Here is an 18,214-nt window from a genome sequence, read left to right on the forward strand (position 1 = left end):
TTCCATCATCACTTACCATGCATTAGGTGAGATTTTGGTCAAGGGCTAACCTGTAAAGAATAAAAAAAAGAGTGGTCGGACTAAGATCCCTCCTCTTTTATAAGGGAGGTCTGACCCTATAGGAGGCCATTTAAATAGGCTGATAAATATGATGTCAAGCTCAGATATAGTGAAAACTATCTACACTGAAACCCACAGAGTTTGAATTCAGGAATATTTGGAAAATTTGAAATGGCACGAAACCCGCTTTGATTTATCTTTCGTCCGTTCACCTTTGACCTAATTAGCGAATGATCAAATTAATGTTCACCTGTTCTAACAAAAGGTTCTGGGTTTCGTCTTACATCATTCCCATTACTATGCAGTTTAAACAAAACTCAGATATGATTAATGTTTTCAAGAATAGTACGCTGAAAGTAAACACTTAGTTACTCTTCCTACGCTATAGGCTTCTGTAAAAACAAACAAACGGAATTCAGGACAGTATGCAAAGATGTACAATAATGCTTACTGTAATATAATAACAACTGATGCATAGCTTATACTATTCGCATACTGGAAGATGCCCGCGACTTTGCCCGCGTGAAATGGCCTCCGTGGCGCAGTGGTATGCGCGGTGGATTTACAAGACGGAGGTCCTATGTTCGATTCCCGGCTGGGTCGATTGAGGTTTTCGTAATTGGTCCACGTCTGGCTGGTGGGAGGCTTCGGCTGTGGCTAGTCACCACCCTACCGACAAAGACGTACCTACTGCCAAGCGATTTAGCGTTCCGGTAAGATGTAGTGTAGAAAGGAGCGTGGATTTCATCCTACTCCTAACAAGTTAGCCCGCTTCCATCTTAAATTGCATCACTTACCATCTGTTGAGATTATAGTGAAGAGCTTACTTGTAGAGAATTAAAAAAAAGTATCAAACATGACTAAAAGCTACATCATATATGTATAAGATAATAATACATTTAAACTGTACTAAAACAGCCTAAATAAAAAGTAAGTTTATACTCGTAAAAGTATATTGCCGAAATAGTGACAACACTAAGTAAATTGCGAGATCTACAATTCCGTTCACTGCTTTACCGGTAACTTAATTCCCAAAATACTAACACCTAGCGAATATACGCGAAATTTAGAATTCTCTGTAGTGCTAACTTTTACTTTTTGTGCAAAGAAACCTAGTTTCGCGAAACAGGCCACTTTGTTCGCAGTATTTTTCAGAAAGTTAAAAGTAGTTCATTTTCTTTCGAGTCACAGGATTTCGTTCTGATTACGGGACAAACACGCTAAACAAAAAGACAAAAGAGTGGTGTAAAGCGTTTACTCTCGACACACATACAGAGATGAATCGTCGAGCTAACGAACGCTATGGACAAGGATACGTTCAACTTTTTTTTTAATTTCTCTATTTTAAAATGTTTGGAGTGGTAATTCAATTTTTTTTTGTAACCCTTTGGCGAAAATGTCATCATCAAAGTATATGTGTCTTTGCTCAGTAAGGTGACTGTTAATACTATCAAAAATCAAAATTCATTTATTTAAATTAGGCTTTGTATAAAAGGTCAAGCTCAAGTCGTGTCAATTTAATTAAAATTAATGGTGGTAGTTCTAGTCGAAAACTTAAAATTAAAGTTACGAGGGTTTCAAACTCGGCTAAGGTTTCTTTTTTTTACCACCATTTTACAATCTTATTTAAAACTGTGTACGTACTTATCCAAAAAGAGCCTATCTTGTGGAATCTGCATTGGAGAACGATTTTTCCATTTTCCAATTTCCAATTTCTACGTATCAGGCGATGTTAGTGTAATTACATTTCAAGGTCCTAAAAGGCTAGTTTAGCCTGTATCTTGTACTTTAACTACACGGAATTAAAAAAGCTTAAATGCCTAATGTGTATGTAACTCGGTCATTCTACGCGGCATTGTAATGGAACGCATACTCGTTTGGAGGTACGTCTTTTGTCAGTGGGGTATATCTTACTGACAAAAGACTCAGTTTGGATCGTGCCGCGTTGCAAAAATCAGCTCATCCGGGCTCCGTATGGATTCGAAACTAGTCGGGCATACACCGACGTTGTATCATGTGAGTTTTAGCCGTGTTTCATAATCAATTAATAGGATATACCCATTGGCATATCTAGGATTATTTCCTGGGGTGGGCCTGGCCCCCGAAACAAGTCTATTATTATTAGTATCATTAATAAATATACATATTGGTAGCTCAGTATCAGAATTGGTGGGCACCCTCAATCTCTATAAACGCCTATGTATAGGTACCTAAATGTGAGTGAATTTAGAAAGTATAAAATGTAAGAGTTATTGACCAGACCTGGGCAATAGCTAAGGTATTAAGGTTATTCCCAGGTCTTGTATATTGTATCAGAAAGGTCGTCGCCTCGTCACGGTACCTAAATAGAAAAACAAATACTCCTGGGCCTTTATACGTGATCACTAATCAAGAGGTAATGGGCGCACACAACTCAATACCTGGCTATCAACAAAGGGCAAAAACAAAAGCGCATCAACACAAACACAACACACACGCACACTCTCGCCACAGTTCGCACGGGATTCTCATCAAGCTAACGACTAACGAGCACCTCGCATAGCCAGGCGTAGCTACATTCTCATACTCCTAACATCAGGATAAATATGATGTTGAGAATGCCTCTCAGATACACATTTCGAGTTTTTTTTTTTTAATAATTCTGTACGCACACGTTGAAATGGATTAAAGTGTTTTAACCTACTTTTTGATATACTGCACGAAAGCTCTTAATTAAGAATGTTGAGTAAAAATTTAATATAATATAAAATGTAGTTTTTTTACACGAATATTTTACGAGGAGCAGGATTTGAAGGGATATTTTTACACGATATGTTTTAGTAAAATATTTTTAATTAAAAACAGATTTTAGGTAAGTATAATGCGTCAGTGTATGCGTAAGAAAAATTCTATCCTGTCTCTTTTAGATTCGATCATGCTTTATGCACGTTAGTGCTTGACCAAGATCTCATACGTATGTACATTCCTTAATGCTAGCCACTCACCATCCAACAAGTTCACGTGCCTGCATAACAACCTTATGACCGGAATATAGCATTGCTTGGCGACATTGGAAGGTTAGAACTTAGCACTGACGGACGAGCTGTGGCACAAATAACTGTACTACATAAGGGTCAGAGTAAAATCATTGTTCTAGACCAGAGGTTCCCAAACTTTGTTTTCTCATAGACCAATAATTTAACTGGTTCCGGTTGACCTCCTGCTAATACTCGACTGTGATAAGACTCATCTATGGAAATTTTCGTTGCAGCTGAATCAACAGCCACCACGAAATAACAGTTTAAAAAAAAATGTGAGAATTGATAACTTTATTAATTATTGATTGTGCTGTGAGTGGATGACAAAAAGTAAAGAAATTGTCCAGGCAAAAAGTTATTTCAGAAAACTTTGATTTTTTATAATATTCACAGCACCAGGAAGCAAATTTTTGTGGACTCTCTCTTACGAATCTAGAACCCCCATTTTTATGTCACGTCAACGTAGACCCCCGCCGAGTCTCCCGTAGACCCCTGAGGGTTCACCTGGACCACTTTGGGAATCGATATTCTAGACCCTACAATAGCCCCTTGTCTACACTGATGATCAATAATAATTGTCTTGCTGGTCACGTATAATGAGATTTATATGGGCACGTCAGTTAGTTTAGTTACAATGTGCGTGGACATGTTTTATAACTAGTTTTAGTAACTGTACACCACATGTGTTTAAAAAAAGGTCATTATACTCACATTATGATCTTAGAAAAGTCAGTACCTACTTCGCTTCAAATTACTATTTAATAGTCACCTAAAAAGTATTTCCATGTATACAAAGTATCTACCTACCACAGGTAAATAATAAATTATCTAAGTTACAAACGTACAATTTAGATTAGAGGATATATCAAAATAAATAAAGAATTTTCTATGACCTGTCTGGCAAAGTTGATATAATGTTATGGTTTCAATATGGAAGTACAGATGGGGTGCAGCGTTTAATTCCCAGCTCGGGTCAATTTCAGATTTTAGATTTTCTAAATTGTCTATGGTCTGGTGGACATTGGCCTTGGTTAGTTACCACTTACCACCCCATGGACAAATTCCAAGTAAACCCGCTATCTTTCTAAACTGTGAGATGTCAAGGCCTAACTTGTCATTGAATAAAAAAGGACTTTTTGTATAAACTTTTTTTCTAACGCTAGGAGGAATGCTTAATTATCATTAATAGTTGTCTGTTAAGTTAAGCTCATGAGACGTAACTTCTACATATGAGTACCTATGTCTCGTACGTTCATACGTAGAGTTGATAGATGCAAACAAGCGCATTAGTGATTAGGTTGATGCCACAGATAAGCGCATTCTAGGTCTCTAGGACATCTTCCTAGCATGCGTGCCCTGCAATTTAACGATGTCATAGACGATTGTTAATTAGCGACAAATCAACATCTTTATTTTTACTAAATAGGTAAGTAGTATTTTTTCTACAAGTTATGCCTTATAGATGTCGCCTGATGGTAAGTGATGATGCAATCTAAGATGGAACCGAGCTAACTTGCTAGGAGAAGGATGAAAACCTCAATCGGCCCAGCCTGGGATTGCACCTTAGACCACCGTCTTGTAAATCCACTACGCATACCACTGATCTTCTGTAATTAATTATCTAGTAAGTAGGTAAATAAAGTTGAGTGTTAACTTTTGAGTGTTAAGTGTTAATGTTACTTAAGAAAAAAAAACAATGTCATTACTTAAATTGACAGTCCTATTAAGTGCCGTCGCATCCCGAACATAACATTTACGTGGCCTATCTTTACGAGCTAACAGATTTGGGGCACCATAACACCAAAACGGTCACTTGACGTACAAACGTTAACACGTGGTCCCGAGACCCGGGGTCAACGACCCTACCACATGTTAAACTTTTTATTGGTCATAATTCGGCCATCATGTAATTATCACGATTCGCCACACTTGGTGCTGCGAACATTTCGCAGGATTTGTTTAGTGTTATGGTTTTATAGACATCGTAACTGTTTTCTAGCTCGTAGAATAGTGATTTGTAAAGAAACGTACGAAAAGAAATATTATAAATTCAAGCACAGTTAGCATTACATATTACGTTGTAAGCGATTCAGTATATTTTAATAGTCAAATTACAGGTATAAAAATTCTGTATACGAGTGCTAAAATAGCCAACTTAATAGGTTTTTGCAACGTAACTTATTATTATGTGATCAAGATTGCAATAACTTTTTTGTTCTATGAATGTTTTTATGACTAGCTGACACTGCGCGGTTTTACCCGCGTGGTTCCGGTTCTCGTAGGAAAACGGGGATAATATATCATATAGCCTTCCTCGATAAATGGGCTATCTAACTCTGAAAGAATTTTTCAAATCGGACCTGAGATTAGCTAGTTCAATCAAACAAACAAACTCTTCAGCTTTATATATTAGTATAGATTATTTATAGCATAGATTATAATATATATTTATTAATAGTGTCTTGCTCACGCTTGTCAATAAGTTTAACCTGGAATACAATCATACCTTTCATTTACATGAAAATGATTTTAGCGAGATTTACGTTGTCTATGAGAAATAGACAAACGGGATTTGTTTGAATAGCCATTTGGTTGATGGAGATGATAATGGTATACCTATAGGTAGACGATAAAGGTTTAATATTTTATTAAGAATGAATAATAATTGATTTATTTTATTAACCGTGAAAAGACGTTGAAATCAAGCGATTACGCCACCCTGAAATTAGTAGGATGCTCCGTTTTCGATGAAATGTAGTAAGTAGACGGTTTTTTGGAGAATAACAACAAAATAAATCAATTATTCAGTGTTCATATTGAACTATCGTTAAATATATATCGTTATATATATATGTTTCTATACAATATACTAAAGTTAACATCATACTTAGCGGACGCCAAAATGACGGGCTCGTCATGGTAATGAAAGAGTAATTCCAAAGAATCTCCAACAGACTAATTAAGTTTTTTATTAGCATTTAGGTACAAATGTATCAGTAATAGGGTAATTAGCTACGTTACACCGGCCACCTGTTTAACACCATAAACGTGTTCCTAGGAAGTCGAGTTTCAACGCACGCGCTTATTTGTCGAGCCGTTTAAGGGTTAATTGCCTTTGGGGGTAATAAAATTTGAACTATGCTGTCTGTTTACAGTGGTAACCATGTTGGTGTTATTTATTGTCTTCCGTCTGTAATATGGTGATATACTTTTTAAATAACTATTCTGTTAATGTTGGTCAAACTGATTTTTAACTGATGCCTTCAGAATAATTTTATCTGCATTCGAAGTGTACGTTTATAATTTGTAGATCCACGATTTATTTATTTATTTGTTTGGTCCACCAGTAACTGTTACAGTTTTTACATATTTACAGTCTCAGTTCAGTAAATCTAGTAAAACTACCTTGCGATATGTTTTTGGTTACTACGTTGAGATCTAGATTGATTAGTGCGTTATAATATGATTTACATATCCTAGGCATAGTAAAAAATATAAAAATTCATATTCGAGTTTACTATTTCGATTTGGATGTGGTTTCGCTATGTTAGTGCAAATTTCTGATAGTAGGTTTTAGTAGAAAATATGTTAAAAGGCGGAAGCGGTTTGATTTTCTTGTAAAAAAATATTATACCTACTGTTTTTGTGCAACATAGCAAAATATTGTTGTTCATTGTATAAAAACATGTTATGAATGACCTTATTTATATGCTATGAAGCGGAACTTGCAACATATTCCATATCAACATGATCTGCAATTACCCAAGTGTAAAATAAAGAACTCTAGGATTCCTTCAACTCTTCAACATACATGAAAAACTACGCAGGCGAAACTACAATCTAGGGGCGTCTAGTTTGCAATAAGCTTGAAGAGACCTTAACAATGCACTATCTTCCACATGTTATCGGCCTTAATACTACTAATTAAGTTAATTCAAGGCAGAACAATAAAGGCGAACCAATTCAAATGATCCGTGTGGCACGGTTCACGCGAATGATAGTGCTTGGCGGTCATGATAAGGATACTCCCATGTCCGGTGGATATTGTCATCTGTTTACATAGTTTGTGGAATTTGTTACCGAATTTATTATGAGTAACTTCCGCCACCTACCACTAGATACTATTAATAAGGCTCTGGGAAAAAGTTAGTTCAGGAATAGTCAGTCAGGTTTTGACGGCCTCCGTGGCGCAGTGGATTTGATTCCCAGCTAGGTCGATTGTGGTTTTCTTAATTGATCGAGGTCTGGCTGGTAAGTGACTTCGCCAGTGGCTAGTTACCACCACCGAAAAGACGTTCCGCCAAACGATTTAGCATTCCGGTACGATATCGTGTAGAAATCGAAAGGGGTGTGGATTTTCGTCTTACCTAACAAGTTAGCTCGCTTCATTCTTAGATTGCATCATCACTTACCATCAGGTGAGAGAGTCAATGGCTAACTTGTTAAGAAAGGGCATCATCGTGCGCCATCCTCGAGCCGAAGTTTGGTAGTCAATGTGTGAAAAGCCTATGTTTAGCAGCTTCTTTTAGCTGCAGATAGCCTTGCCCAGTCCACTCTCCTATGTAGTCTAACCATTGTCGTCTTTTGCGGTCGTTTTGCCCATATTTTCCCTGCTATATTAGTTCTGGAAGAGAAAATTGGACTCCTTTCTGCATGTGTCCAAAGTTCGGCTTTTATAGGCACATGCAGATGCCCCACGTTTTCACTCGCGTAGTTCCCATTCCCGTGAGAATAGAGGCTTTCCAGTGGTAAAAGAAATTTAAAAAACGATTCAGAAGACCCAGAGATTATCCCCTACAATACCACAAACTTTACCTCAATATTAATACTAATACCCTACCTAGTCTATCTATACAGATATAGTATACATTTGATAATCTTAATTCAAACTCAAATGAGATATCATAAACATGTCGACAGCATAATAATTGATTCCTAATTATTCAAAATGAGCTGATAAAAATCAATCAAACTTATACTTATAAAAAGATTACATGTTTATTGCTTAGCTTTTCATATCAAGGTGTAAATTATACGGCAGGTGATAAATCGCCGAGTCTTTTGAGCTACCTGTACTTATTTAGCATTCTTTGACACCTGCCCTTAACCTTCATAACAAGTCTATATAATGACAGCCCATTGTAGCCATTCCGTACATTGATTGATGCCGGAATACCCTTTTACCTGCAAAATATGCGAAAAAGCTTACGTAGACTTTTTTTGTTGTAGTAAGCAGGTGTGCGGAACCTTGTTTGTTTTTTTTTTTCAGGTAAAATCACAATTGATAAAAAAAAATATGCAGAGTAGCATGGAGTTCTTCAACATTTTTAATAATGTTATATTTATATCAGTAAGATTTTTTTTATAATTTTATAAAAGTACTTACTCACTTAACATCAATTTATAACAATAATAATTAAAATGTTATTTTAACGACTTAATTAAATACATATTTTAGAGTAGTTAAAGACTAAGTACTAGGTACTTAGATAGAGACACAAAAACAATGTTGCATAGTAGAGCATCCTATTTAATAGTATAAACGGGAAAGTTTATATGCATGTTTGTTTGGTTGTTTGTTACTCTTTGACGCCGCAACTACTGAATCAATTTGACTGAAAATTTTAATAAAAGAAGTTTTTACTCTTCATTAACACTTTTTATCCCGGAATAATCCATGGTTCCCGAGGGATTTGTGAAAAACTAAAGTGCACGCGAACGAAGTCGCCGGCGTCCGCCATTTTAAATAACTAGTCCATTTTAAATAACAGAAACTGACATATCTTGTATTAGTTATACCTAATGTATTATGAGAATTAGTTAAAAAAATAACCATCCATTCCAATTAAAAAAGCAAGTTCCCACTTGAGGAAAAATAACATTTACAGCAGTAATTTGACAACTTAATGCGCTGGACTGTAAATTACTGTAATTTATTTGGTATTGTTTGGTAATATCGCAACCACAAATGACAATATTCGAAGTTTTCAAGTCATGCAACGTCTGGAGATGGGAATGTTCTATCGCAAGGTTTCTCAAAGTGGGGTACGCCATTCGACGGCTAGGGGTTCGCGACAAGATTTACGTAATGGTGGCTTGATAACCTGATACCAAGTCAGAATTAAGGTTAAAATTGTCCAAAATTACTCCTAACATTGAATCCATTTGCGACAAGAAACAAGCACACCCATAACATTAATATTACTAAGACATTTTTATGGTACTTTATGTGTTACCTTTTATTCAAATAAAATCTATTTTTTTCAATAGTCAAGTTTATTTTTTCTTGGGGGGGGGGGGGAGTTAGTAAGGGGTTGGCTGTCATTTGGAACTTTAAACAGGGGTTCGTGAAGTCGAAAGTTTGAGAAATCCTGTTCTATGGAATCAAGAACACGCTTTGAGTAGCCGCAGGTACATTAAAGGTTGTTTCGTTGCAAATTGCAAATCGATGTCTGCACCATTCGTGCAAAAAATACAAAATCTGTCCCAGCTGCAACTCGAAATGTGGACGTGATAAAAATATGGGTCCGATGTATTGGAACGAATTGTGAATATCGAAATAAATTAAACAGATATTCTTTTTACTACGTATAATTAGTTCGAGTAATTACGAATATTGGCTTATTACTTGCAGGCTTGATTACTTTTGGTTCAAAATGAAATCTCTTTGTCCAAATACCATAACTTCTGCATTTACAAGAACGAGTAAATAGAGGAAGAGCTTACTGTTTTACTTAAAATCTTTTTACAATAAAAAATTAACCATTAAAAATGCATTACTCTAAAAAGCGAAAAATAACATCGCACTTATCTCATTTCTATTGATCGGTTTGAAGGCGGTGCTTGCTATACCAAACAGGCTCTTGTTTCTAAATAGATATTATTTTTCTGTTATCCTAGTCGTAACATAGTTAGATATACAGTTATATTTTGATTTAAACAAAAAAATACTAAACCGATTTTCGTGAACATTAAATGAGACCAAACTCTTTCAAACAAGAAAAGAATTTTCAAAATTGACAATTAAAGTACGTTGATTTTTTTTTGACGCTGAAAATGAGGATAAAGTTGACGCTTGACAACTTTATCCTCATTTTCAGCATATTTTAACTACCCACTAAATAGCCAGGCCTCCCTTCGTACAGTAGAGAGGATATGGTGCTTAGGCCCACCACGTTACTCTAATGCGGGTTGGCGGGCTTAAGGTGGCAAGGGAGTGTAACACTAGCAACTTTAAAACTCCGGGCTAAGAATTTTAACATAAAAACATTATAATTATTAACATTATAGTATTGCAACAAAAACATAAATAAGAAAAAGCAAAGTTCGATTCAAACAGATTTAAACCACCGTTTTTGTATGAAAGGTGACTTATGTGCGAGTGTTCTTACATATTTGATGAAAATCGGTTGAGCCGTTAACTAAGTTAATTTTTTAACAACGAAAGTAGACAGACTAATCAATTACTTAACCGCTTCTTAAGCACACAAATAAGCGTATCTTTGAATATACGTGACCAGCCAAGTAGAAAGACTTTTTGTGTTATCTTTACGATGAACTTGTTACAAACGTCAAAATCTGGTTTAATAATTATAATATACAGTAATAAGCTTTTAAGTAAAAAACATTAAACGATAGACGATAAGGTATTTTGGTGATTTTTTTTATTGTGAAAGAAATGCGACTCCCGATTAACAGATGGACGGGGTCGGGGTAAAAAGTAACTATGCTAAAGCCATACTCAAGGACCATGTTTACCAATTTTTAAAAATGAGGGTATAAATCGCTAGTCATTTCACATTATTAACTTGTGCTTAAATTAATGAAAATAAAATAATAAGCTTAAAACAATTAGTTATAGTTAATATATTTTGAATGATATTTTATAAAACAACAATACATAATTTAAAATGAAAAAAGTTATGAAATGACATGCGTTTATACCCTTATTTCAAATTTATTTGTTAGTAAACAGTACTCCTCGAGTATGGCTTTAGTTTACTTACTATAATCAATAATCATGTTCGATCTACGTTTGTACTAATTTTCAGTGCCGTTTGACTGAGTAACAAGCATTCACTACAAATATAGTACCTTCTTGAAATTCATTAGCTCAGTGAGAACAATGTACAGACATTAATTTGTTACATTTGTAACACTTAAGCCTCTAGACACTTTTATTTTACCTATATTATAGGAAATGGTAGTCTGAGACGGATGTGACGTCGCTCGATCTTGTGTTGTGACGCTAGGTGGTGTGACTTGTTTCCGTAAAGAGTGGAGAGTTAGAGAGGGGTACCGATCGGTTGGCGATAACGACTTGCGATATAAGACGCTTGTCTTCTTCAGTATGCTCGTGGCGTTCGAGCCGTTCACATTTCTTATTGTTTAATTCTTTATGGGTTACTTGGGATAGGCGGGAAGAGTGGCTTGAGTGGAAAAAGGGAGTGTTAGTTAACTGTCAAAAGACGTTTTTAACCCTACATACAACGATCACAAGTTCGTGACTCCACTCAATCCATTCTAGGGTCTTGTTTTGGTTACAATATGATTTGTTACTTAAGTTATCCTGACAAATATTGTAAATCATAACCTTTGTTCGACATTTCGATATCTTCTATAATTTCTGTTTCTAATATCTACCTATATTTTTTTTGTAGTTTGATAGTTGAAGTTTTTTTTTCAAGTTAGCCCTTGACTACAATCTCACCTGATGGTAGGTGATGATGCAATCTGTAATCTGTTATTAGAACTGTTGAATGTCAACGTCTTTTTACAGATATAGTGTCGTGATACGGAGGCGTGCTGTAAGTACCTAAGGCATCATTAATCTCAAGAACGAGATATTGGACAAGGTGCATTTATATTTAAAAAAAGGTTGATAAAAACAGGCACGCGCACACCTGCTGAGTAAAAAGTTGACCATCTGTCCCATTATTCCGCTCACGATATGGAAATATTTGGTTTAAGTACTCTTGTATCCAGTTACGATAACTTGGATCGTTAACTTAAATTTAGGACAAGTGGGACACTTAATGGTTATTATGTGTTGTAACTTAATTCTTGATTTTTAAGCAAACTTGAGATGTTTTTTAATACTATTAAGTAACTTGAATGTAACAAACAGTTGGACCGCCTTGTGTTATGAATATTATTTAAACAATATTTCGATCCAATTGCAACCGATTTGCAACTGGGTCGAAATATCGACATTAAAAATCTCGTCGTTTTATCGTGGTATGTACCCGTTTAAATAATATTCATAATGAACAACCACGAAATAAGAATAAAATCATTCGCCTTGTGTTAAATTGTAAAGATCATCGCAGAGGCAACAACATTTTCTCTAACTCTAGGATTCGGTAGATCAACAATTCATACAACAAACGGCAGTAAACCTAGGCTCTCTCAGAGCTTACAGAATCAAGTATTGATAAATAGGCTATGTACATATCTTTAAACTACTATAATACCAAAGGTACACAGATATTATTGAATGTAATAATACTTAATTGGCATAAAATGTTCTGGTATGTACCTAATCTTACTTCTCGATTATTATCAAAAGAATTAAAGCAATTAAATGCAGGCTACATATCTTCAGTTTTAACAGTTCTCGGTTTTTCCTGCTCAAGAACGATTTACCTGAACAGTAAAAACTGATAGGTAATACGAGCTACAAACCTAGCCCGCATTACCATTTAGAGCAAAAAATAATTATCCAAATCGGTTCAGGCATCTTCGAGTAATCTAAATAAAAAAATACCGATCAAATTGATAACCTCATTCTTTTTTGAAGTCGGTTAAAAATAGGGATTTCGCCAAATACTAAATCAATGCAAAGCAAGCGCAAATTCAAATTCAAAAAAGCAAATTCTTGCCAACCAATATTGGAGAAACTGAGATTACGAATATCTGTAGACGGAGACGGTAATGAAGTGACACATTTTATGAATGAACCATAAAAGAGCTTGTTATCTTTAGCTTCATAAAATGGAACTGTTGTTGTTTCACGTCCATTCAGATGTATAGACGCCAAGATGGTGGATTTTTATGGTTATAAATTGGATATGTTTACGCAGTAACGAGGAGACTGTGGGAATGAAATCCTTTCGCTGCTTACGAATCGCTTTATTTACTGTGATTGTGACACGTAACCTATACTACAGCCTTTCTTGATGAGTACTGTTTACCAACAAAGATATTAGAAATATAGAAAACGCATGTCATTTCATAACTTATTTATTCCAACGCCTAAAATTTGAAATGCAACACTGCTCGAAAAACGCGTCGTGTTTTAAAAACGTTGTCGTGTGAACATATACTTGGAAATGCATGATTGTTATATTTGCGCAATGGGGGCTTAAGGTACATGCATACATTGTAGACACTAATGTAATCATGTACCCATTTTGTGGTTGGTTCAAAAATCGTCATAATCAGTCAGGGTTACAAGGCGCCATTCATCAGGTATTCCGTATACCTACTTTCTCGACGACTTAAACGCAACCATTACTCAGATATCCTTCTCAGAAACCATTGTGGAACGAGACGTCACCTGACGGATCTGTACCGGTTATATGACGTCACTCGGTCTACATATTTGTAAGCAAAATATTGCCCTTGTAAGGTGTTCGAATGTTTTGGCTAGAGGACCGGTTTTATTTACGTTTTTGGATTTCTTTGAAACTGCGTCGCGTTTATTGGAATTTGTTACTTAATTTGAGTGGTTTTTATTTATTATGCTGCTTACAATTTCTTCGTATTTTATTTTTACTATTTTTGTATTTGTTGTATTTGAGATCCACAGAACAGAAAACGATAAAGCTAACGATTTAGGCCTAGCCAGTGTTTAGTTTTACGGATGCGGATCATCCTCGGTTGGGCTATTGAGGTATTCTTTCATTCTCGAAATTCTCAGAAAAATTCTTAGCTCGGGGTTGGGTAATTATTGAGATGTTGATTCTTCTACTTTTTTAATTTATTGTACAAAACAACATTACAGTTGTTATTTGGGTACAGAAATAGACATTCTCATAAACTTGACGGTTTTGTGAGGATGGCAGTGCAATTAATAAATGGATGGTTTTTGATATTGCCGAGTAGGAATTAATTATTTTGATTGATTTTCAAAAGATTTTTCTCTGTAAAGTAACATTTTTCTTTAGACTATGTTTGTCTTCGTGTACCTACGTCTTTTGAAATAATATTTTTAAATATGTATTTTTTATTACCTGTATAGCCCAGTCTGATCAAAAATATAAAAACCTAGATTGGGAGCGCTTGGTAGTTATGCTCGTTAGATATTAAGTAAAGTAGTTCAAAAAGGCTAGAACTTGCATAAAGTCAGTTTAAAAAAAAATACATAAGTTCCTACCTATGGGGTTTCTTTTTTTTTGAGGAAGGTTTTTATCGTTCTAGTACTTAAACAATGGCATTACAGTAAAGCCACAATAGGTTTTAGATAATCATCAAAACATCCAACCAGCCGTAATCGTTAACAAACAAGCTAATTCGATAATCATGGAGATAAATCCCGCGATAAATCTCGAGATAAGGGAAGGATTCCTCAAAGGTCAGGTTCAGATCGTGAGTCATTATGACAGCATGTCGCCTTGTCTCGGTATATGCATGTGACTCACGCGCATTTCATTTTCTTTCTTACCAGCTTTGCTTTTTCGCTTTTTATTGTTGATAAATGAATGTTTTTCAAGGGATATCTCTAACGATAATTATATGGTGATGACTAATTTTTAGCCCCGACCTAATCGGAATGTTTGGAGTTATATCCCTTACAAGTTACATATTCGTATTTGTGTTTTTAACATTTTCAAGCTGGAATTAAAGTACTTAGTTTACGGTTACATTTTACGGGGAGAACTTTCTTCTTCTTATTATTTTGATCTTTGTACCTAACATATGATATACATTTTTGGGATTAGGTAAGTAGGTATATGTATAGCGAGCTGCGAGATGGTTGGAGTGTTCGCTATAAATAAAAATAAACGATTAAAAGAGTACTTGTACAGTAGCTTCCGTCAGAATAATACGTAGAATAATAAACAGATATTTTAATAATAATAAACAGATATTTTAAGAATTAGACGTAATAAAAATGCTATCATGCATTAAATTATTGAGTTACAGCCTTAGACCATTAATAACGTCTAAGGTTACAGCAAACAAACTCAAATGAAAGCTTCTATTAAGCTTCCCAAATGGAAAATGTACGTTCTTTCTTTGCAGATCGCAGCGAATGCACTCGTAAAACATTATTGGATACTTTTTGCATCGATGCGGCATTGCAACGAATGTGCAGTCAACCGTGATTGCGCCGATTAAAATAAAAAGTGCCTCCCTCTATCAATGAGTACGGTTCATGTCCTGACTTCCGGCGTCTCGTTAAACAAATGTGAATTCTATTTTGATAGCCATAAAGATTAGTTTTCAACTACCAGAAAAGAAATTAAGCTCGAGCATTTTTTGTTTGCTTGCTTGTAAGAAAAAAGTTAAATTAAGTTTAAATATAGGTTGCTTACTTGCTTATGAATCACTGTAAAGTTTTTAGTTCTTATCTGTTTACTTATACATCTACTTCTTGCGTTGGTATGCTTACCTGCCAATTAACTTTGTTTTTTTATTCGCTACCATGATAGTAGACGGAGAGCCAGCGACAGCCAGACCTTCGTCATTTTATAAAAGCTGAAAGTTTGTCAGCTCAAGCTCCTACCATAGATAAGTAGCGGAGGTTGCTGGGGAGTATTTCCCATAACTCTGGGGTTATATTCTTTACCGAAATTAATTAAAAATGTTCAAGGAACATGTGTACTAAAATTAATATTTTCGGGGTAAATAATATATCTTTTGTAATACATCTTAAAATGTGTCCCCCAAACGCATCCCTATAATTATGACATAACCAAGTTAAAATGCAAGGATACATGAATAGTCGGAATTACTTGAATTAGTTTTGTATGAAAAATATTGTTTATAATTGTTTATTTTTATTTAAATTCTAAATTCATTTATTTCAATTAGGCTTAAGTAGAAACACTTTTGAAAGGCCAGGATTATGTCATAATTTATTTTAATCTAATGGTGGTAATAATAGTCGAAAACTTAAAATTAAAGTTACGAGGGTTCCAAACGCGCCTTGGTCCGAGAAGAGCCCACAACAAAGTCAGCTTTAGTTACAAAAATATTTGTTATGCAGTTCGGCTCCTGTGTTTGGACTCGTAAACACCATGAAGTTATGGGAGATATTCCCGAGCATCCTGTATAACCTGTAATAACCTCGCAGGGATAATATGTTTTCGTACACTGTGGCCTGCGCAGCTCTAGATGATTTTATTAGACCGGGCCGAGGCCGAGAACGGCCGTGGTGTAGGCGAGTGTCGTTCGTCAGTAGATGAGTCCGGACGAGACACGAATCATGCACTGTGTAATATAAATTGCTCTAAAGTCTAAACTATACCCCTATCTTCAAATCAATAAATCATCCATACGGCATTATAGGTATTAGACCGGGCTGTGCCGTGTACCTACGTGGTCCGGACGGGGCACGTATTTGAAACGTTATTTAAAACTATTTTGGAGATTTTGTACCTACTCAGACCAAACACAATCTGTATTGAGCAGTCACAGAGTAATCCGTGGAAGCAGTTCAGTACCAACTTCACTATAACGATGTTTTAGACAAAAACTGATAGATTCCCATCCGTTTGCATCTAAACACGTTTCAATCATGGGAAGATTTTTTATTTATTGAAAGACTTGCACTTTACTATTATAATCAGGCATGATTGAAAGCGATGATGAGTGTTGTACGTTTACTTCGAATAGATTCGACTTGATATGTAGGTATAGGCTTTGGTTATAATTATACGCATCTGAATAATTTTAATTTATACATAGGGAACTACTTCTCAATTTTAATAAAGAAATATTTATAAAAAGTTCAAAGCTATCATTATTCAGAATAATTGACTCCTAGGCCCGGCTCGCATCCCGTACCCACACCCAGGTTGTTTACTAAATCAAGCTGCACTTGGCAGGAATTTAAGTAACTGTTCGAATTCGGAGTTTCCTCAATCGTTCTATTTTCAAAAACGATGTGTTTTATCTACTCAGTACTCACTAGTGTTGTGAAAAATAAACAAAATCGTTACTGACGTATTATATTAATTACGCATAGAATTTAAAATTCAGCGATCACAATAACTCTCTGGCATTTACCTATAAAGTAAGACTTCAGACTACCTATAATAAAGTAACTTTATAGTAATAAGTAAGTAAACAAGTATAGTTCCAAATCACTACAAAATAGATTTAGTATTTTGATATGTGAAAATTTTTCAAGTGCTAAATTAGTAAAAAGTAGGTACACTACATTAGGTTCGAAGTACATCAAATAATTCATTAGGGTCACGCCCGATATACAAACCCCTAAATTATGGCTTCACAGTAATAAAATTTGGCTCGTCTACGTCTCTACCCTGTAACTTCAACCCTCGCAATATATTTTCGCCAGCGCAGCCCGGGCAAGGCAGCTGGTGTCGTGCGGGGCATGGGGCAGGACAATAATATTCATTCAATTTAAATAATACCATACACCATTATATATCATACTATAATAAAAATTAAGAAATAATAAAATTTTCATTTATATTTACCCTCATTAGCGAAGAAATCGTGCACGAAAGTAATAATTATTGTTGTATTGATCACATGTGTATACGCATAAAAAACAACAATCCATTAGAGGTAAAACACTATAATATAGCTTAATAATGCAAAAGTAAATGAGTTTCTTACACAAATTATTACACTGTATTCAAATCGCCACAAATCATTAGTTCATAACAACTGTAATTTTAAATTAGCACAACACTATACCTCCTCCCAAGAAATACAACGAAAGACTGATTGATTGACAGAATGGATTTTGTAAGAAGAATGCAGAGATGCAGATTAATAGGTGAATGAATGAATTCTGAGTGACTGGAAGACTCGTGGTCTGATAGTAGCGCCATCTATTAATATATTTGTATCTAACAAGTTAATTAACTGAAAATCAAACAATATAGTTAATTAAACAATTATCTATACATATTTTATACTATATGAAAATAAAATTA

The 18,214-nt window shown here is 35.0% G+C and overlaps 1 protein-coding gene across 1 annotated transcript in view; it reads right to left on the minus strand.

Annotated features, from left to right (window-relative positions):
* Positions 1-17,981, minus strand: part of LOC112044362 (myosin-I heavy chain) — a 102,426-nt gene extending 84,445 nt beyond the window's left edge. Inside the window, exon 1 of the mRNA XM_024080187.2 lies at positions 17,750-17,981. The gene's annotated coding sequence lies outside the window, so the exon portion shown is untranslated. The remainder of the gene's footprint in view (positions 1-17,749) is intronic.
* Positions 17,982-18,214: the final 233 nt, after the last annotated feature.

This window comes from Bicyclus anynana, chromosome 21, assembly GCF_947172395.1.
Source record: "Bicyclus anynana chromosome 21, ilBicAnyn1.1, whole genome shotgun sequence".
In the NCBI taxonomy this organism is placed as follows: Eukaryota; Metazoa; Arthropoda; class Insecta; order Lepidoptera; family Nymphalidae; genus Bicyclus; species Bicyclus anynana.